Genomic DNA, 23,542 nt, shown 5'->3' on the forward strand with positions numbered 1-23,542 from the left:
GACAAGAAATGTTATTTCAGTACTCACGTCTTGGGCTGGATTTGCAAATGCATGAACATAACAATGAAAAAGACTCTAAGCATATGTATATTTCTATTCATTTTTCTTTGGTATAACTTTTGAATGTTGTCAAGGGGAATTTGTATCCCCTCATTAAATGAAATCCTAACCTTTATTTTCTTGTGGTATAACAAATTTGTATTCTAAAATAATATTTAAGTCATTGTTACATTTGCGTAATTCTATAAAATTTACTTTAAAGAATAATTCCTTAAGTATTATAATATATGTGTATGGAAGAAGAGAGAACACGTACTAAACCATGAGAAACAAACTTCTTTCAATAAAGGTATCAGAAGAATCAATACGCTCTTAAAAGCTTCAGATGTTTGGTATAACCAATTAAAATAAAATCAATGTACAACACTACAGCTAATGAAGGTAGCAATACTTCAATAACACAAAATAGTGATTGAACTTCTATCCTGTACATTGGAAAATTTAAGTTGTCTGTTTGGCTCTTACTATCAGAGAAATAGCCTTAAACTCAAGAGTCCCAGTGCAAAATCTGTAATGGTATCCCCCAAACTATAATTTATTGTTTGTAACGTCGTCATTCTATACTCGCCAGTGTACTATTTTTTTCATCAGCTTACCTCTCGCTAGCTTAACTGTTAAAACTGAATAATGGGGCAGCTACTTAGACAATGCTTTGAGGGTGGCCAAATACAAACCATTTAGGTGGCACAATGGGAATACAAACCAATATCCTTTACGTCATTCATTATACTGGACTCATATCACCACCACCTCTTGCTGAACGGAACAATGAAGTATCACAATACTTATGCAGATTAGATATTATGCAGATTCTTGTATAGAATGGACTCAGTGTTATCTGTGTGTTTACATAGAGCAATAACAGCCCGGCTTTATCAGGAAACTGCAATTAGCTGAACTAATTGTCCTGCCGGCAGTGAGTAAGTAACAGCACCTGTCCTATCTCCCAGGTTTGTGGTTATGGAGACTTTGTGTAATCAATGAGAGGAATAAGTTTACATAACAGGCAAACAAAGCACTTCTAAAGCAATATATTTGGGAAAAGTCTTCAATTTACCTAAGCTACCAGTATAGATAGGATCCTTGAGATGGGACAACCATTTAAGGCTCCAGGACCCCAGGGCCCTGGTGAGACAACACATTCTGCACCCCTTCAAGTTACGCCCTTGCTTAATGTATTACAGAATTAATTTAAGCAGTGATTTCATTTTCTTAAGTAACACAATGGCAGATTTACAGGGTTCAAAAGTTTGACACCAGCTGGGCAGTAGTGTATCAGTTTAGCCCATATTGGATTGTTTAGACTGGATACAATAGTTGCATCTGTAAAAATAAACTTGCCAAACTAACTAATATGAAAAATACCATGTTCATTGTCTTCTCAAATGTATCATAAAGACGATACAAAGGTCATAGAAGAAAAACTACCGTAGAACAGAATTTTCCAGAACATATATTATCAAAAGCTTTTTAAGCCTCAATAGAGAAATCTATGGAAAAAGGTAAGGGCAGAGATAGCATTTGTACAAAGACAAGTCTGGTCATTCTTCCTACTCTATACTGTTCTGCAGAGACATATAGCTTATCTCTAAAGGGGTGCTCTTTAGTGTCCTCATCAACTTAAAATTATAACAGAAAATTGTAGTAATATTAAATTACCGTTAACTTTTTAGACCAAATATTGATTTCTTTGAATCCAATGAAAGCCCAAATTATCAAATGTGATGCAAATTGCTTAATATGCATAATACCATGTAAATTTTGCACCACAGTTCCTTGCAGTAAATTTTCAAGAGGTCATCGGAGTCATACAAACAACCACACATCTATGAATGTAAGTAGATATCCATAGATCCACTTTACAGTGATAACTGAAACATAAGCACACCATAACAATATTCACATTTAACATATTCAACAGGTTGCTAAAAGTTAATAGGTTTCGGCTTAGTCAGGTAAAATGAAGCAAGCCCAAGTGGACTTCAGGAGGGAATGAGGCAGATATCCAATGCTATAGCAGGGGAAGATGGTTCCCAATGTTGAGTGCAGTTGATGTGGTGCAGTATTTAGCACGTGCACCTTTGGTACTGTTTTGATCATTTTTATACTATATTATGTATAGAATAATCTTTATTTTAGTTTTTTACTACTGAGTTACACCGCCTTTGCATGTGTGGGTAAATGTATGTACACATTTGACTATTTTAATAAATCATGACATATGATATATTTGATCATATGACACTAAATTTGCTGTTACAGATGCTGCAATGTTTGAGAGTGTTGTTGACATTGATACATTTAGTGGGAATACGCATTGGATACAATAGGTGTAAACTTTCATCTATGAGAGGCTACACATATCACTGATATATTCAATACTGAAAAGCCAGTCTGGATATACTACAAAACATGCATCATGAGTTTCATGCAAAGATGTTGTAGCTACTCATTCCAGTTCAATGAGAAATCTGTGCCAGAATTAGAATCCAGAATGTATGGAAAAAAAAGATTAATTAAATTGAGAAACTGAAACACATCATTTATTAAAAAGTCTATATCCTTGTCAGTCAACTATTTTGCCACAGAAAGATAATCAGCACTGGAAAAACTAATATCTTTTTCATGTAAAGACTCCTTTTAACATTTTCTTCATGCCCTATACATTTAATATATTTCAGTACATATTGAAAGGAGAGGGGGAGTGGGATACCCCAGTAACATCTACATGGTTCCCGCATCCTTTTCAGTTCCCTACTTCTTTTGTTACTCCTGCCTCAAAACATTCTCTGCGATACAGAATAAGCCCCCTGTTTCCGCCTCTCAGCTCAGCTTATCAGTGTTCATGTCACAGGATGACAGCAACGGACATTACCTGTAGTAGATTAAAGAGGACCTTTCATGTTCTTGGGCACATACAGTTTTATATGCTGCTAGAAATTCAATAATGCGCTGAATTCAGCACGCTGTCGGCTTTCCGTTAGGTGCCGTTACCGATAGCTCTTCACTGTCAGAAGGGCGTTTCTGACAGTCTAACTGGCGCCCTCCATCGGTAATGCTGGAATTCAAAATGCTATCACTTTGATGTAATGCCTGGTTCACATATGCATTTGATAATCCATTTGGGGAGTCCGCATGGGGACCCCCAAACAGAATACCAAATGCATTGACAAGCGGAGAGCTTATGAGAGCACATGGACCCCATAGATTATAATGGGGTCCATGTGTTTTCCATGCACTGCCCGCACGACTCATGCAGACATGAAAGTGGATCACAAAGTACTTTTCTGCCTGCATGTTCCGTGCGGACACCGCACGGAAAGCACACGGACCCCATTATAGTCTATGGGGTCCGTGTGCTCTCATAAGCTCTCCGCTTGCCATTGCGTTCAGTATTCTGTTCTAGGGCAGGTCCCCACGTGGACTCCCCGATCGGATTACTAAACCAGGCATTAATCCAAAACACTGCAGTTTTAGGGAGCCTTCACACGATATAACGCTGCGCTCATTCTGATCGTAAAAACACGTTCAGAATGAGCGCGTAAAAAGCAGCTCCCATTGATTCGAATAGGAGCTGGCATACGTGCTCTCCCCATTGAAATCAATGGGAGGCTTTTTTCCCTATGCTTTCAATGTATTACGCGTGTTACAATGTAATAAGCGCAGTGTTACATCGTGTGAAGGGTCCCTTATGGTGTTTACGCTACATGGCGCACTGCCAGAGTCAGTGCCAGTTCTGCTGTGATCCCATTCTCTTTATTATCTCACTCAGCAGGTAGGAAGTAAAGTGCTGCAGAAATGAGTATAATGTGCAGCCTATACGTGAGTAAAGCTAATACACAGCAGAACACACTCATTTTTCATTTCTAAATTAGAAACTTGAAGTTTTATATTGAGGGGTTTTAGGCCGGGACCCCACGGGCCGGAAACACCGAGGCGTTATACAGTAACTGTAAAGTGGATGAGATTCATGTGAATCTCATGCCCACTCTGCGATTAAAACCGCAGCGCAGACACACTGCGATTTTCAAAACTGGCGTTTTTTGGAAATCGCTGCATGTCAATTATATCTATGGCAAAGCTTTCCCGTAGATATAACTGTAACAGAAAGTCTGCGGCGGAAAACTCTGTGAGCTTTCTGTTCAAAGCACTGCAGGAAGAATCGCGATACGTTCCCGCCACGTTTTTTACCGCAGTGTTTTAGCGCTGTGTATCGTCCCATAGGGCTTTAGCCTTAAAGTGGATCACTAACTGTTAGCTTCAGTTTTTTTTTATATTACAACTTTACAGCAGAAGTAATACATCTACAAAATATCTACTATTATAATAGAATTTACATTATTTAGTTTTATTCTAAAGAGGACATAACAGCTAAGCAATAGCTCATTGCATTATGTAGGTCTAGAATTCATCTTTGTCTTTAACGGCACAATACTTCTCTAGTAGCAGTTTAGAATCACAAGGATCCTTTGTTTATGTCTAAACTCCTTCCATCCTTTAACATATTTTATTCATCGTCTGTAAACATGTATGTCATTTAATGTCAGATAAATATTTCAGATTGCATCAGTTAACACGAACAACATTCTCTTGCAGAGAGACTGAATTCAGTGATCATATGTCTATTGCGTTGTGGATCTAATGGGAAAATATCTGTGAGTCCTACATATAGCTATTTTACCCTTGGGGGAAGGCAAAAACAAGTTATGGATGTTGTAGCAGACACAAATTATTCCAGCATAGAATATACATAAAAGAGGGGAGCCCATTGTAAAAATAAAAAAAATAACCCCTTCTTCATCTTAATTTATCTGTAGTATCCTCTGTCGGCAAACAAATGTTATTGTTTTCAGAATTATGTAATTTACCAATATATTTTTGTATCAGTTCCTCCAGATTTTCTTGATCTCGGGTTGAGGTGATTCATTATTGACTTCCAGTGGATAATAACGAGTACATGGTCATGAGATGAGTGAGGTGCACAGGTGTACGGCTTGTTACAGTCACAGCTCAATAATCAGAAATCTGTCTTAACGAATAGATATGAGCGAACACTGTTCGGATCAGCCGATCCGAACAGCACGCACCCATAGAAATGAATGGAAGCACCTGTGACACCAGCCGGCCGCCGGCAAAGTCAGCGTCACAGGTGCTTCCATTCATTTCTATGGGTGCGTGCTGTTCGGATCGGCTGATCCGAACAGTGTTCGCTCATCTCTATTAACGAACTGTGCACCTGTGTGTCTATCACATGACCATGGACTGTATATCACATGACCATGACCATGGACTGTATATCACATGACCATGACTATGGACTGTATATCACATGACCATGACCGTGACACGCGGCAGCTTTGGGGAGAGGGATTTGGGAGGCCAGTCAGGTGTCCATGGCCGCGGGGCAGGGGGGACGTGGAGGAAGGGTTTGGGGGCCCACCCAGGAGGGGGGGCCCACGCAAGACGGCTTTCGGTGGCCCGGGGGTACTAAAGTGCCGCGCGGGATGGGTCCTGCGGGGGAGGAGTTCACAGTGTGCCGTGCGGGAGGGGTAGGCGCAAAAGAGGGGTTTGGGGGTCAGCGGGAGTCCACGGGCGCAGATGCATTGTCCCCAACAACGACCCGCGGAAGAAGTTGCGGGCAAATGCTAGTGCAGAACAAATAAAAGAAAAATATCAATATACCTGAGATATCTGTCCCCTCCAATGGACTGACAAAGAAAGGCCTCCTTAACTATGGAAAGCAGTGAGACAAGGGCACGCTCAGGGGACGTTCACACTACCATCGGTGTCCGACAGTTAGTGTCTGCTGCTAATGTCCATTCAAAATCTTGTGCGGACATTAGCAGCGGCCACTAGCTGTATCCGTGACATTTTGCATAGATTTAAATGGATATCGGGTGCGTTCTTTTACAGTCCGTGCCTGTCCTTAATAGAGATGAGCGAACAGTGTTCTATCGAACACATGTTCGATCGGATATCAGGGTGTTCGCCATGTTCGAATCGAATCGAACACCGCGTGGTAAAGTGCGCCAAAATTCGATTCCCCTCCCACCTTCCCCGGCGCCTTTTTTGCACCAATAACAGCGCAGGGGAGGTGGGACAGGAACTACAACACCGGGGGCATTGAAAAAAATTGGAAAAAGTCATTGGCTGCCGAAATCAGGTGACCTCCATTTTAGACGAATAGTGGATTTCAAATCCGGGTCATATGAGAATGTGAACTTTGTGACTATGAGACAGGGATAGCTGTACAGGCAGGGATAGCTAGGGATAACCTTTATTTAGGGGGGAATGTTATTAAAAATAACTTTTTGGGGCTCTATCGGGTGTGTAATTGTGATTTTTGTGAGATAAACTTTTTCCCATAGGGATGCATTGGCCAGCGCTGATTGGCCGAATTCCGTACTCTGGCCAATCAGTGCTGGCCAATGCATTCTATTAGCTTGATGAAGCAGAGTGTGCACAAGGGTTCAAGCGCACCCTCGGCTCTGATGTAGGAGGGCCGAGGGTGCACTTGAACCCTTGTGCACCCTCGGCTCTGCTACATCAGAGCCGAGGGTGCGCTTGAACCCTTGTGCAGCCTCGGCTCTGCTACATCAGAGCCGAGGGTGCGCTTGAACCCTTGTGCACACTCTGCTTCATCAAGCTAATAGAATGCATTGGCCAGCGCTGATTGGCCAATGCATTCTATTAGCCCGATGAAGTAGAGCTGAATGTGTGTGCTAAGCACACACATTCAGCTCTACTTCATCGGGCTAATAGAATGCATTGGCCAGCGCTGATTGGCCAGAGTACGGAATTCGGCCAATCAGCGCTGGCTCTGCTGGAGGAGGCGGAGTCTAAGATCGCTCCACACCAGTCTCCATTCAGGTCCAACCTTAGACTCCGCCTCCTCCAGCAGAGCCAGCGCTGATTGGCCGAATTCCGTACTCTGGCCAATCAGCACTGGCTAATGCATTGTATTGGCGTGATGAAGCAGTGCTGAATGTGTGTGCTTAGCACACACATTCAGCTCTACTTCATCGGGCTAATAGAATGGAGGAGGAGTCTAAGATCGCTCCACACCAGTCTCCATTCAGGTCCGACCTTAGACTCCGCCTCCTCCAGCAGAGCCAGCGCTGATTGGCCGAATTCCGTACTCTGGCCAATCAGCACTGGCTAATGCATTGTATTGGCGTGATGAAGCAGTGCTGAATGTGTGTGCTTAGCACACACATTCAGCTCTACTTCATCGGGCTAATAGAATGCATTGGCCAATCAGCGCTGGCCAATGCATTCTATTAGCGTGAACTGATTTTGCACAGGGGTTCTAGTGCACCCTCGGCTCTGCTACATCAGATTGCTACATCTGATGTAGCAGTGCCGAGTGTGCATCAGATGTGTAGTTGAGCAAAACTGACTCAGCACTGCTAAGTCTCTGCATTCGCATAGGAATGCATTGGCCAGCCTTCGGCCAATCAGCGCTGGCTCTGCCGGAGGAGGCGGAGTCTAAGGTTGGACCTGAATGGAGACTGGTGTGGAGCGATCTTAGACTCCGCCTCCTCCAGCAGAGCCAGCGCTGATTGGTCGAGTTCCGTACTCTGGCCAATCAGCACTGGCCAATGCATTTCTATGGGGAAAAGTTAGCTTGCGAAAATCGCAAACTGACAGGGATTTCCATGAAATAAAGTGACTTTTATGCCCCCAGACATGCTTCCCCTGCTGTCCCAGTGTCATTCCAGGGTGTTGGTATCATTTCCTGTGGTGTCATAGTGGACTTGGTGACCCTCCAGACACGAATTTGGGTTTCCCCCTTAACGAGTTTATGTTCCCCATAGACTATAATGGGGTTCGAAACCCATTCGAACACTCGAACAGTGAGCGGCTGTTCGAATCGAATTTCGAACCTCGAACATTTTAGTGTTCGCTCATCTCTAGTCCTTAACTGTCCGTTCCGAAAGATGTCCGACTTTTCAAGCCGACAGCAAAACCTGACAAATTCCGTCCTACAAACTAAACACCAGCACGTGACTAGGTCACATGACCGCCCACATGATTCAAACACTAAACACCAACCCACGTAGTTCACGTGACTAAGTCACATGACCGATCACATGAGCCAAAGGGCCAAAAATGTTGTGGCACTGATTCAATGCTGGAGTAAGGTCTAACCCTACAGAGTTTAATAGACACAAAACAGACAAAGCGGCTCACAGTGCTCGTCCATAGACAAGTATTATCAGGAAAGGAGGGGGCGTTCCTCCCTGCTCACACTGTACAGTGCTATAGGCACTGCTGTGGAGAAGGACATACTTGACTGACTGTCAGAAACGCCCTTCTGACTGTAAAGCGCTACGGTACCGGGACCGATAGCGCTTTACCCGGGGCACAGATCGGGAAAGCCAATAGCTTTCCAGCAGTATATGGAACTGCCTGTGCCCAATCTGATGAAAGGTCCTCTTTAAAGAACTATTGCATTGACTTGGCTGTGAAACAAAACATATACATGGTGTCCATAACATTTTTGTAGACTATCATGGTCAAATATTCAGTACAGCTGAATTTGTCATTTAACAAAAAAAAAACCCCCAAAACAACCCAGCATCAAAATATGAGATAACTGTAGCTTGCTACAGGACTGCTATGGTTGTGAATGGAGAATGGTATGAGTATACCCCCTCTTCCCAAATTGCTCAGAGTAAAGCACCTCCTTATGTCTTTCTAATAATCCACCAAGGTGAAATCGGACCCTTTACATACTGTGCCCATGAAAGGTTTTACATAAGCCAGGTCCTTCCCTGGACCACAGGTAAGGCTAAGGACCCACATTGTGGAAATGCAGCTTTTTTTATTGCAGATTTTGCTGCGGTTTTCTGAGCCAAAGCCAGGAGTAGATTGAGCAGAGGGTAGAAGTATAAGAACTATCTACATGCTTCCATTCCTTTTATAGCCATTCTTGGCTTTGGCTCAAAAAACTCTACAAAAACCTGCAACAAAACAAGTTGCGTTCCCGCAACGTGGGGCCTTAGCATAACACTAAAAAAAATTCTTTTACGCAAACTACTTTTCTGTCTGTGTGCTATCTGTGAAAAAAATCAAACATCAAATGAACAACGGTGAATGAGAACATATACATGTCCATTGTTGAGACACTAAAAATTGCACGCATTATCTTTTCTTTTTTTTCTACTTGTTCTGGCCGTTCAGCTCTCCAGGTCCAGAGAAAAAAAATAGACAAGCACGCCGTGCTAGGTGATGGTGAAAAATGATGGTGCACGGATAGCGTACCGATATACACTAGGATGTAAAATGTCTTATCTTTTAATAGTCCGCACAAATGGTTAGTTACTGTGAAAGCTCCTTCATTCACACATCGAGACTAGAATACAACAGGTTATTTTATGTATTCTTGAGACAGGTCCATTGCTTCTGCACGTTTTCACATCCTTCTTCTATGCTAACACGTTGCTATTGACCTGGGAACATCTCAGATAGCTAAAGATTTCACCGGGTGATTTACAGAGATCACAGCTTTCAGTTTTTGCGATGTACGTACATATTACTAAATCTCAAGGTTACAGATATTGGAAGAAATACTTTTTCCTGTGATTTATAGCAGAATTGCTTTTAGGATTTGTGCTGGAGGATGACGCTTAGAAGCCATGTCCAATCTTAATATAGATTTAATCAAATTGGCATTAGCGCTGTCCTATAGCATTAGAATCAATCTGATCAGGACTGTCAATTTATCTCTCCCCTAAGGCAACAGTAGGACTTGGTCTGCTGGTTGGCTCTACCATTTTATTCATGATGAGAAGGAAATCTTAGTTTTTATGACAAACATATAAATTGTTAAGGAATAAGAGTAGATATGGCAATGTATACATGCCAAACTGTCCTACAAAATTGGATGGGACTTGCTGATCTCATTGAATGTGGATCGTTTAGCCGTTAGTATACATACACATCCTACTAATTCATTAAATCTGAATTAATACATTTATTGCCATAAATAAATCTCCCCTATTATTTCAATGAATCGAAAATCTAAACTTGAACTATTCGGAACACAACGTTCTGGAGGAAGTGTTCAACATGTTCATTTGTCCGGACGTAATGTCATCAAACAAGGTAGCATATTAATGATTTTCTTGCAATTATCTGGCAAGCCTGTGTCGGCTTTGCTTTTTGCCTCATTAAAGAGTCAGAGGTTGTATAATAAAAGCATCTAGCAGAAATGTAGGGCAATCCAAGTACAATCAGCAGGTCCATCCGTCAAGAGGAAATATTAAACAGCTTTTCATCCTTTTATTGGGGACTTACAGTTTCAGGATGTAAAAGGAACTGCAATGGAAAAAATAATATGTTCTAATGGTAAAGTACATTTTTTTATTTTTAGCAAAATAGCAGTGTAGTCAAGAATGAAATTTTAAGTCAATGTCGTCTATCTGAAATACACCAGCAAAGAGGAAAATGAAACACGAGTCACACATTTCTTCTTCTATACTGTAGCAGTCAGCCAAACAATTGGCATAAGAAAAGCAGCTCCAAACAGCCCAAGAGTCCATTATATCTATGGAAAACCAAATGGGCAGACCTTGTACCACCATGCCAACTGTATGAAATGTTTTTTGTTTTTTTTTAAAAAAAAGACTCCTGTGGACCTTTAGGATGGTTGATATACTAAGGGGAGGTTCACACCTGTGTCCGGTCTACGCTTTGTGGGTTTACGTCTTCTGCCGATCGGAGATGGAAACCCGACAGTCAGTGTCCGTTCGTGACCGCCCGTGAGCATCTTCCCGTCTCTGCGTCGAAACAGGTTTTTTTTAACCAGACACAAAGTCCTGCATGTCCGACTTTGTTTCAGGTTAAAAAAATTAGTTTCACCGCGGAGAGGCAGAAGACGCCCACATGTGCTCACGGGCGGTCACTTTGCAAACCCATTCAAATGAATGGGTTTGAAAACTGCCTGCCAGTTGCCATCTCCTGTTCAGTTTCTCAGGCAGAAGACATAAACCTGAAAGTGGAGAGTGGGCACAGGTGTGAACCTGCACTTACTGTTACTTTATTCTCCCTACTACGGTCAGAAGTTTTGCCAACCTTATTTCTGTTAATATTATCTTCTGTATTGGCATCCTTACTCCTAATGGACACTAACTAACGTTCCAATGTGTACTCAACCAGTGATTTTAGTTAGATATTTAGTGTAAATATGTTAACGCGTGCATGTGCTTAAGAGCGGTATTGTATGGTTTCATTAAATCTGCATGGAATTTTGTCCTATCATCTGTTATTAATAAATGTTTAATTTGATATATTTCCTGTACATTTTTTCCAGTAAGTAGTCTTATATTGTGGTCTTGGTCACTTGGTTAATGGGTCCATGATTTATCCTCGCTAGCTGTATCACAAAGGGGGCATTCACATGGAGTAACGCCGGGCTTGTATCACAGCCGTACATGCCGGCGTTACGGCAGACTGCCGAACACTTCCCATTCACTTCAATGGGAGTGCTTGTAAACGCCGCTGTTACGAGCGTTCCCATTGAAGTGAATGGGAAGTGTTCGGCAGTCTGCCGTAATGCCGACGTGTACGGCTGTGATACACGCCCGGGGCTACTCCGTGTGAATGCCCCCAAAGTCTGTGTTATGACTAGGCAGTAGTTACATTTCATCTATAGTGATGTCACATAACATATTGTCTGGTGGCTTCTCTGTGACATTATTTTATCAATCGCCACTATGTAACTGTAACTGACAAGACCACGGTGTGGCTTGGTCGGGCAACACAGCCATAGGGTATTATTTAATGGGTAAATGACAATGGAGGATAATTCTGGTTTCATTTGTTTTGTCTAACAAAACTGTCTAAGGGAGCATTCACACGGCGTAACGTCCCGCGAGATTTGGCACGTGTACGCCGCGTGACCCTTTGCGTGCCGTACACGCTCCCATTCATTTCAATGGGAACGGGGAGCGTATGCGCCGCGCTAGTTTGCGGCCGTGTGAATGCTCCCTTACATGCCTTGTGCCACATTTATCAAATGTTTTAGACACCTTTACTACTTGTACATAAAGGGAGCATAGATTTACGGGAAATAGTATAAACCAAGCCAGCTATTTCAGATTACACAGCATAATAATTCAACAGATTAATCATCCAGCATCATACACTATGATAAATCTGGTGCAGTTTAGACTGCTTAGTCTAAGGCCTCATTCACATCTGCTTCAGTATTCCGTTCTCATGAGGACCCCCCCCCCCCCCCCCCCCCCGAACAGAATACTGAACGCAATTGCAAGTGGTGTGCCAGTGAAAGCACATGGACCCCATAGTCTATAATGGGGTTTGTGTGCTTGCCACCAGATCTCCGCAGGGATCATGCGGACAGGAAAGCAGTTCACAATCTACTTTCCTGTCCACATGATTCATGCGGGCAGCACGCGGCCAGCACACAGACCCCATTATAGTGTATGGGGTCCATGTGCTTTCACTGGCACACCGCTTGCAGTTGCGTTTGGTATTCCATTCTGGGGGTCCCCATGTGGACTCCCCGAATGGAATACAGAACGCAGATGTGAACGAAGGGTAACTCTGCACCATCTAACCTTTAGATAGTATTAATAAATTTACCCCATGTGTCCAATGTGTACAGTTGTCTTGACAAACTTTTCACTGGATATCAACATCTGCAATACCTGTACAGTGGAGGTCAGGTCTTTAACCCTGCACCCATGGGCACTATGCTGGGCCTCTTCTGTTTTATACAGTAGACACTAGACAGCATTGTCTGTGATTTACGATGACTCCGATCATAGACAATCAACATCTCAGCTACAGTGGTCAAATGAGACACAACTCTTTTGAAGGCTCCCAGGCCTGCCACTGCTCTTACTACTGAGTCCTTACTGTGCCAGGGCTTAGGCTTTATTCCAGTCCAGGAAACACAGTCTGTGTGAAAGCCATATTTTGTGTAATGAACTCAACTTAAAAATGAAATGAAAATGCATAAATTGCTATTTTTTTGCCGCTAGGGACCAAGTTCCTCCTCCACTTAGCTGTTTCAGCTCATCCAGCCAATGTATGGGGATGCATCCAGAAGGCAGAGTAGGTAAATAGGGTCAGGCCATGACCTTCAACCACAAACAGGTCTAAGATTGGTTTGGTCATTCCCACCCACCCAGAAGAGGGATGTAATTGCCGCACCTCTCAGCCACACTGTCCTATTAACCACAGATAACTAACTTAACCCACAGAATACGGAAAATATTAAATGGCGCCATTATGTAGTTAGGGGAAAGAAGTGCTATGTCACTGATCTAACGCTAGCTACCCTTAGAAAGGATTTGGACTGTATCAAGTGCTGTATGAGCTCCAATCTCTGTCTATATAGGGATCTGTAGCAGGGGAACCATATAAACATAGGTATCACGATAACAGATAACCCAAATAGGGCACATTAACATAACCCGGTATACATAAGGTACACACAAGACTCTTTAAGTTATTATGTAACAACAGCTTATGCCGAACTATATGGTCAAAACAAAATTCTGTAATAGTAGGAGACCTGAAAGGTTAATAGTAAGAATAACTGGGTTTAGTAATAGTAATAGCTGCACATTACAATAGAAAGATTGTTCCTGCATTTTCTGTTTAACTGTATTAATCTTATCTGAACTTTTCCGTCTGGTACGCTTAGTAAGTATGTTACGATCCATATGTCTCAGTCAGACAGATGCTGCTGGTAGCGGTTTCAGTCAGTTGTTTAATATTTAATATGCAGATATGTAAATTGTGCAATAACAGTTTTGTAATATTCCGTCTATGACCAAAGAATACTACTAGACCTTCACAATGGTATGTAATACTTAGTAGTCAATTATTGAGAGATTGTACACTGACCTTATACTACTCTACTGTGATGTGTCTATCCCCAGCAATGGCATAGCCGTTCTAATGAGAAATAATAACAGTGAAATTGTGGGATCACTTATTAACCCCTTCAGGACTTGATGGTGTAGCACTTACAAGCGAGAGATAGAGAAGTATTGGAAAGAAACCTCTCATATTAATCCATGGACAATATCACATACACAGGGTAGGTAGTGTATGCCTGGTGAGTTTATTACTAATAATAGCTAATGGCTGTACGCGCTATATCACTGGTGTCCTGGTTCCTTGAATAGGGCTTATATCATATTTTCAGCAGCACTCTATTTATGGCAAGACATACTGTATATGTGTGGGTAAAACTTTAAAGGGGCAATTTGGAACTCTAAAACACCCACAGGTCCATATGCACTGGGGATTTAGTGTCCCAAATAGTCATGTTGCAAAGGTATCCCCATTGAAATAAAAGCCTTCAGGTTTACCTAGCATGTGTACTGCAAGCTATTGTGAAGTGGTTCAGTGAAGCTACACCTTGGCTTCGCTATACAAGCACCAGACCTGCACATGGACATTGACACAAAGGGGTACTTCTCGGCTTCACTAAACCACTGTGCAGGTGTCGAGAGCAACACAGATCAGAGTCATCAGACTCATCTCTAAGTAAGTACAACACAACAAGTATAAGACATTTACAACAGGACTATTCGGGTCTCTAAACCTCTAGTCCATAAGGTCCTGTGGGTAGTATAGTGTGTCCCAAACAGCCCTGACAAATTACCTTAAAAAGATTCAAGCAGCCAATGGGAAAACTGGACACAGTGATAATATATCCATATCAATCATGTTCTTATTAATGTAAAGTAAAAATGAAAACACATAACTTGGCAGATGTTGCTCTTTTATGTCTAGGCTTATAACAGAACAAGTGAGAAGAAGCTCATCAATATATTCCAATTCATCGGGCAGCACAGTGGCTCAGTGGTTAGCACAGCAGCCTTGCAGCGCTGGAGTCTTGGTTTCAAATCCCACCCAGAACAACATCTGCAAGGAGTTTGTATGTTCTCCCCATGTTTGCGTTGGGTTCCTCCGGGTACTCCGGTTTCCTCCCACAAATCAAAGACATACTGATAGGGAATTTAGATTGTGAGTCCTATATGGGACAGTGACTGACAATATATCTGTAAAGCGCTGCAGAATATGATAGCACTATACAAGTAAGCATAATAAATAAATTCTAAGCTGATTTTTAGGATATACCAAAAGACATCATCAGAAATTGGGGATCTCAGTATATATTGTAGATCTGTTCAATTACTGGATGTTTCAAAAGAGCTCAAACATTCAATAAAAAAAAATAGTCTCAACGTGACAGAACCCGGCACAGAAGTCATCATAGAGAACAATGTAGATGTATGCCAACCAAGTCCATGCCCAATCCCACCACTCACCAGCTACAATCCTTCCAGGGCTCTCTTTCCTGAACCATGGGATGACTACCGAGCTCTCACAGCCTCTGGGATTAAGTCTAACTTCTTTACTCAATACTATACTGTAGCTACATCCAATGGCTTAACAAATTTATAGAAATCAGAGATTTACGTAACCTTTTCAGCATCATAATGTACTAGAAATACATAAAATTAAACTCTACCATGGTAATTGATAGACTAAACAGAATAAAGATATGACGTTCATCTGTGGCCATACAGAGCACTTCTGCCATTTTCCCATCCAAAAAAGTTTTTCTTAAAATACAACAATGTATAAATAGATCAGGAAGATGGCTAGAATGTCATATCGAGTGAAATATTTTTATTGGCGCTTCAAGAGTTTGTAATTTCCTATTTAAAGCTTAGACACTTTGACAGATAATCCCCAAGAGGGACAACGACAAGAAAATACAAATACAACAAAAGACTTTGATCCACAGAACTACGATGAAACTTCTGCTTGAAAGGAATATGTTTTATTGGTTATGACATTAAACTTTTTATGTCTCATTTTTCTATGTTAAAAACCTAAAAAGTGTCATCTCCTCTCCTCGATAGAGACAGGGTAGCTATAGAAAGAAAAGTATCATATAGGAAAATTTGAGAAAAGGATTGTGCTGAAATGGATGTCTACACGTCTAAACAGCTTTACAAGTAAATGACCATTCTCTTCTAAGACATCTATGGCATATCCACAGGATATGCTGAAATGTCTGACAGACTCAGATTCTCATCCCATTGGGATTCAAGCATAGAACAAATGAAAAGGTGGCCATGTATGCACGTGTTTCCCTCTATTCGCCTTACCAGGCAGGGAGTGAAGGACTTCTGTTCTGAAGACAGATGAAAGTTCCATGGGTGGGGTATCAGACATTAAACCAAAAACCGATTGGCAGAAAAGTCCTATATCCACCCACTAACAAGGTAAGTATAAAACAGTAAACTTTATTAATACATTTTAAAATTATTAGGTAAATGCCCCTCATAAAAAATCAGTGTTAGGTGAATGGGCCAAAGGGATTGACACCAGTGGTGTAACTACCGCCATAGCAGCAGAGGCAGCTGCCACAGGGCCCGGGACATTAGGGGCCCGGTGACAGCCGCTACCGCTGCTATCATTATACTCAGGGGTCTTTTCGGACCCCCGAGTATAATGATTGGCGGACCGGGAGAGGTAAGAAACATAAAAAACACTGTTACTTACCTCTCCACGATCCGTGCAGACTTCGGCCTAGTCGTCTGACGTCTCATGACCCTGGTCTGCATTCCGGGTCATGTGACGTCTGACATCATTGAAGATTGACTACTTCGGAGACCGACAGTGTAGGAGACGGGAGATACTGTAGGTGAGTATTAGAGGTTTTTTTTTTATGTTTTTCTCCCCCTGGGTCTCCGATTATTATACTCTGGTGTCTGAAAAGACCCCAGAGTATAATAATTGTTTATGGGTGTCCACAGTGGGACATAATACTGTGTGCATGGGCCACTATGGGGCATAATACTGTGTGCAGGGGCCACTATGGGGTATGATACAGTGTGCAGGGGCAACTATGGGGGATAATACTGTGTGCAGGGGCCACTATGGGGGATAATACTGTGTGCAGGGGCCACTATGGGGGGATAATACTGTGTGCAGGGGCTACTATGGGGATTATACTGTGTGCATGGGCCACTATGGGGCATACTACTGTGTGCAGGGGCCACTATGGGGGATAATACTGTGTGCAGGGGCCACTTAGGGACCTAATACTGTGTACAGGGGCCACTATGGGGGATAATACTGTGTGAAGGGGCCACTATGGGGCATAATACTGTGTGCAGGGGCCACTATGGGGTATGATACAGTGTGCAGGGGCAACTATGGGGGATAATACTGTGTGCAGGGGCCACTATGGGGCATAATACTGTGTGCAGGGGCCACTATGGGGGGATAATACTGTGTGCAGGGGCTACTATGGGGATTATACTGTGTGCATGGGCCACTATGGGGCATACTACTGTGTGCAGGGGCCACTATGGGGGATAATACTGTGTGCAGGGGCCACTTAGGGACCTAATACTGTGTACAGGGGCCACTATGGGGGATAATACTGTGTGAAGGGGCCACTATGGGGCATAATAGAGCGCGCAGGAATGTGTAGGAGGGGGTCAGTCGAGGTCTTCGGCGTTGGTGTCGGTCGGGGGGGAGGGGGGCCATGTCAAAAGTTTGCCACGGGGCCCCGCCATTCCTAGTTACGCCACTGATTGACACCTCTGTGAAAAAATGTTCTTGATAACTGAACATATATCGTAGTTTAGCGTTCACTGCCAGGTGCCTAAATTAAACTATTTTCAATAGTGTTTGATAAATAGTGAATTATCCCTTACTAGATATAAATATTAAAATTAAAATCCTAAGTCAAATTTTTTTTTTTTTGCCCCGCTCTATTCAAGCATGACACTACATAAAGGATTTTACTCAGAGGGAAAAAAAAGCCCTGTTAGTATAGATTAAATCCCCAGCATTTTATCTTATTCTATCGCCAGGATTTGTCCAGAGACTAAATAAATATTTCACCTAAAATCAGACTGATCTGAATAACACTAGCTTTAGTGTAACAGATTTCAAGAATATGAATAGGATTCTTTTTATCTGCATAAAATAAATAGAACTTGTCAACATTTCAGTTCTCCCCGCCCTTGACCATGGCCTTAATTCAGTAATAAGTGACATGCTGCATGCTTATGGTAGAATCTCTTTATGTGAAACACAATAATTTGTGAATTGTCTGAATGTGCTAATACAATGTAATGACCTTCCTCTACTATTAACCCCTTAAGGACCAGGCCATTTTTTGGTTTCGCATTTTCGTTTTTCCCTCCTCACATTTCAAGAGCCATAACTTTTTCATTTTTCAGTTCACAGAGTCACATGATAGCTTATTGTTTGCGGGACAAATTGTACTTTGTAATGGCACCATTCAATATGCTGTGCAATGTACTGGGAAGCTGGAAAAAAATTCAGAATGAGGCGCAATTGGAGAAAAAATGCATTTGCGCCATTTTCTTATGGGTTTAATTTTTACAGCATTCACTGTTTGGTACAAATGACATGTTACCTGTGTTCTACGTGTCAGTACAAACGCGGTGATACCAAATTTATATAGTATTTGAAATTTTTTGATACTTTTAAAAAAATGATAAACTTTGCAAAATAGAAAAAAAAATTTGTGTCATCATGTTCTAACACCTGTAACTTTTTCATATTTCCATGTATGGAGCTGGTTGTGGTGTCTTTTTATGCGGGACAAGATGACGTTTCTATTGATACCATTTGGGGAAAGATCCGATGGTTTGATCACTTTTTATTCAATTTTTTTATAGGAGGCAAAGTGTTGAAAAAAACGCTTTTTGGCTGTTTTTATTTTTTTTGCCGCTACGCCGTTCACAGTACGGGATAAATGTTTTAATATTCTAATAGTTCAGGCATTTTGGAGCGCAGGGATACCTAATATGTTTATGTTTAATGTTCTTTAATTACTTTTATAGCTGATCTAGGGAAAGGGGGGTGATTTGAACTTTTATATTTTTTTTATTTTTTTAATACTTTTAAAAACTTTTTTTTTTCTTCTGTTACATTTATGATCAGACCCCTTAGGTACCTTGAAACCTAGGGAGTCTGATCGCTCATACTATTCACTGCAATACTACAGTATTGCAGTGAATAGGAAAATCGCAGCACTTCTATTAGACGATGCCTCTGGCATCGTCTAATAGATCTAGTGCAGAGACAAGCCTGGAAGCCTTCAATAGGCTTCCGGCTGTCATAGCAACCGATCACCGCCCTCATGTGACGTTCAGGAGGGCGGCGATCGGGGAAACATGGCGGCGCTCATGCCGCCTGCGCTGTTTACACACTGCGGTCACGTTTGACCGCAGTGTGTAAAGGGTTAACAGCAGCGATCGGCTCGGGCACCGACCGCTGCTGTTAGTGGCAGGTCCTGGCTGTATTATACAGCCGGCATCTGCCGTGTATGGAGCGAGCTCAGCGTGTGAGCTCGCTCCATACATCCCCATGCGACCCATGACGTACAGTTACGTCAAGGGTCGCTAAGGGGTTAAGTATGTTTTTGTTATTCTCTTACATTGTTGACTAGTAAAAGCCTATTATCAGAGAAAAATAACGTCCTTACCACAGAGGCTACCTGAAATACTTTACTGTATTAGTAACAACATATTTGGGCTCTTAGCAGTGACACCCCCCCATCTACTGTTCCCAATAGCCGCCAACGCCTCTACTATACCGTGAATGAGCTGAATCTCTCTAACCACATCTCATCCTTGATGTTTCTGGTCCATTGTGCTCTTTCCTATTGGTAATGTTGGATGTTTTGGGTTAATAAAATATGTATTTTTCATATTGAGATTTCTAGGCATTTTATAAAGTGTTGGAATACCAGTAGTCTGATATTTATGAGCTATCCTAAGCAATACGAAAATGCTAAATGACCCCTTGGATAAGCAGTGTATAACACTTTTACTTGATATGGTGGTATTATTATACATTGTATTAGTATACTGTGTAGTAAAGCTTTGTGCCTGCTCCTGAGGGTATCCATGTTAGGCAAAGTGATGCTTTTTGGTATATTTTATGTGGCAAAGGGACCTTTGAGTACCATCATGTCAAGGGCCTGGTACTACAGCTGTACCCCTCTAAGGGAATATATTGAACCAGGGGTGTAGTTATAGGGGGGTACAGCTGTAGTACCAGGCCCTTGACATGATGGTACTCAAAGGTCCCTTTGCCACATAAAATATACCAAAAAGCATCACTTTGTCTAACATGGATACCCTCAGGAGCAAATCTCTAGAGGATAGAGTTATTAAGTTCTGCCTTAATATCTGACAATCTCACAAGAGTAATGGTGGATCCTCTAGAGATAGCAGTTGATGACAGAGATCCGTCTTTTGTAATCTGAAAGCTAAGCAGAATGGACAGCTCCTTTAATAAACCTTGTAAAACTCCTTCCATTTTTAATTAACTGCCTTTAAAGACTCAGTATCTATAAATGGGCTACAATACTATTCAGTGCTATGGACTGTGGACGATTTCTTATGATTCACACAATTGAGGTAATCCAAGAAACCGGGACTTTGAACCATTTTAAGTTCAATATGACTTGCCAAGAACTGCTCTGTCTTGGCAATGGACAGCATGTGTGTTCTAGACCACCGCAGGCTGATCTAGAGGCTATTTCACATTGTACAGTCCAGATGTCCAGAAATAATAGGATGAACACCCCTCTCCCTTCCTATCTCCACTTCATGTCCCTGTCTCTATAGAAAGTGTCATGTGAACCTTCTCTCCTTCCCCCTTAACACTGCTCATGCCCATTTGTTATATTGTCACTGTCTTATGTGGTGTCACATATACTTTAGGTAAATCTGTGCAGTATGTTATATTGCTATATATGATCAAATTTAGAGATAAGCGAGTATATTTGATCAAATACCTCCCCTGCATAGTTAATGTTGTAAAAAAAAGCGCCAGGAAAGGAGGGGAATCAAATTTTTCCCGTGTGGTATTCGACCAAGTACACCAATACCTATGCAGTGGAAGTATTCGACTGAATACTATTTGCTCATCTCTATGATAAATGTATTTGTCAATGGCGTAACTAGCAATGGTGGGGTCCCGACACCGAAGATCTCGACCGAGCCCCTCCTACGCATTCCTGCACGCTCTATTATGCCCGATAGTGGCCCCTGCACACAGTATTATGCCCATAGTGGCCCCTGCACACAGTATTATGTCCCTTAGAGGCCCCTGAACACAGTATTATGTCCCATAGTAGCCTCTGCACACAGTTTTATGTCCCTTAGTGGCCCCTCCACACAGTATTATGTCCTATAGTAGCCCCTGCACTCAGTATTATGTCCCATAGTGGCTCCTGAACATAGTATTATGTCCCATAGTGTCCTCTGCACACACTATTATGTCCCTCAGTGGCCCCTACAGGACTAAATACTGTCACATCACCCGCTGACCGCTATACCAGGACAATTGTGAATAAAAAGTCTGGTCATGTGCATTACAATTTAGTAACTCCATGTGCCTAATATTAATAGCAGCTAACCCCATCATGTCCCTCACATTAACCCTTGTGTACCTCACATAACAGTTACTGATATGTGAGAGACATGGAAGTAATAATAAAGTATCTTCATTATTATTACACTCATATGTCTCACATATTAGTAACTCTTATGGTGAGGCACACAGGGGTTAATGTGAGGGGCATGGTGGGGTTAATTGCTATTAATATGAGGCACATGGAGTTACTAAAACAAAATTAATCACCCCAAATACCTGATATTAATAAGCATAGTAACCCCAGTATGTCCTGTGTACCTGTGTTTTCTTTTTTTAGTTTCACTTTCCTGGAGCTTCTTCTGCTCCTTCTCTTGTGAGCAGGACGGCAGGAGCTCGGCAGGGGCCCATTTTCTGTATAGGGATAAGCCCCGCCTCCTGGGCTCTCCTCAGCCCTCTCATTGGTGGGCAGAGGACAGCCAGAGAAAGGGAGGGGGGGGGGGGGCAGAAAGCGTCCTGAGAGCGCTGAGTGGAGCCAGACCTGCAGCTGTACCCTAACTTGCGCATTGCCAAAATACATTGTACTGTATGTATAATTGAAAATAAAGGATTTTAAAGCAAAAAATAAACTTATAATTTGGAAAATATTTTCTATGCAAAAGTCAAACAAAAAGTCAATACATGTACTTTAAAAATAAAGGTTTTTTTGTTTTTGTTTTTTTTAAAGCAGCTATTCAACAACTGGCGATCTACACTATATTGTATACCCCAATATACACAGTGTGTTATAGAATTGTGAGCATATACAATGCATGAAGATGGCAGATACTGATCTGTTAGTATATAACCCCTTTATTGCCAAAGACAGTAGTATCCATTTAAAGAAAATTCATAAAAGTCTGTTATGGTTTGCTGAAAAATAATACCAAGAGCTTTAGTGCTAAAGAGCTCGAAATCTATAAAACTGCATCTTATTACTAGCGCTATTAATATTATCCCGCCATACTGTATGTTATTGAAGGTCCTAATAACTGGAGAAAAGTACATACACCAGTAATAAAAGGCATGCAATTTCTAGAATTCCTATTAGCGACCCTATTAACCCCTACACCTCACCAATACGTCCATTTACATCACCGTTACATATACCTCTGCAGTGACGTATATTTAAGTTATCTACTTTATAGGCAGATTGTGCTGCACAGTGCTCTGCCATTAAAGACGTCAAGCTGACACCATATCAACCCCATCCCTTGAAGTGACAGGGAGCTGAAACGATCAGTGTGGGAAGCGAGCGCTGTGTTCAGCAACAGGAACGAAGCGCAGGAAACCTACTTTATGCAGTCGGGACATTGCCATAGAAACCTCTGACGGCTCAATGACATCATGGACTATTAGGAGGATCCATTTTCTAGCCACAATCCCCAGTATACAAATCACTGCTAATAGTAATCTAATGATATGTGATCTGTATACAGAGAAATGCTTAGAGAAACGTAGATAATGCTATTCTAGCTTTTTACAAAAATGGAAAATAAAATAGTAATAAAATAAAATAAAAATGAATAAGTTAAAAATTGATTTTATAAATTAATAAATAATGATTTTTTTTTAAAAAAAAAACTAATGAAATAAAAACTGTTTTAATACCACCTACCTGCCCACACTGTCAGGGACTATTTTCTGCGGTATGGATGCATTTTACATGGATATCATTAAAGCATAATATAACGTATCCATATTGTGTTCTCTCCAAATACTACATGTCATTATTTTTTTTTTCTCTTTAGCTCCACAACTAAGCTGCTCTTGTTCCTACAATATAATTTTCTGTATACAGACACTTTTTGCCCATTTACACATCATATATACCACCTTTCAGATGGAGACACCCTAGAGAAAATGGTGGCCTTCCTTCTTGGGAATTATACTGATGGTGTGCCTATATGGTAGCATTACACAAGGGAAAATGCAATGGAGAATTTTGTGTCAAAGTTGTCTGGTTTATCCAATTCCAATAACAGCACTGAAAAGTGAGCTTTGAGAGGGT

At 41.7% G+C, this 23,542-nt stretch overlaps 1 protein-coding gene across 2 annotated transcripts in view; it reads right to left on the minus strand.

The window, feature by feature from the left end:
- Positions 1-23,542, minus strand: part of DRD1 (dopamine receptor D1) — a 33,618-nt gene that overhangs the window by 2,297 nt on the left and 7,779 nt on the right. The window lies entirely within an intron of this gene.

The sequence above is a fragment of the Leptodactylus fuscus genome, chromosome 5 (genome assembly GCF_031893055.1).
Source record: "Leptodactylus fuscus isolate aLepFus1 chromosome 5, aLepFus1.hap2, whole genome shotgun sequence".
In the NCBI taxonomy this organism is placed as follows: domain Eukaryota; kingdom Metazoa; phylum Chordata; class Amphibia; order Anura; family Leptodactylidae; genus Leptodactylus; species Leptodactylus fuscus.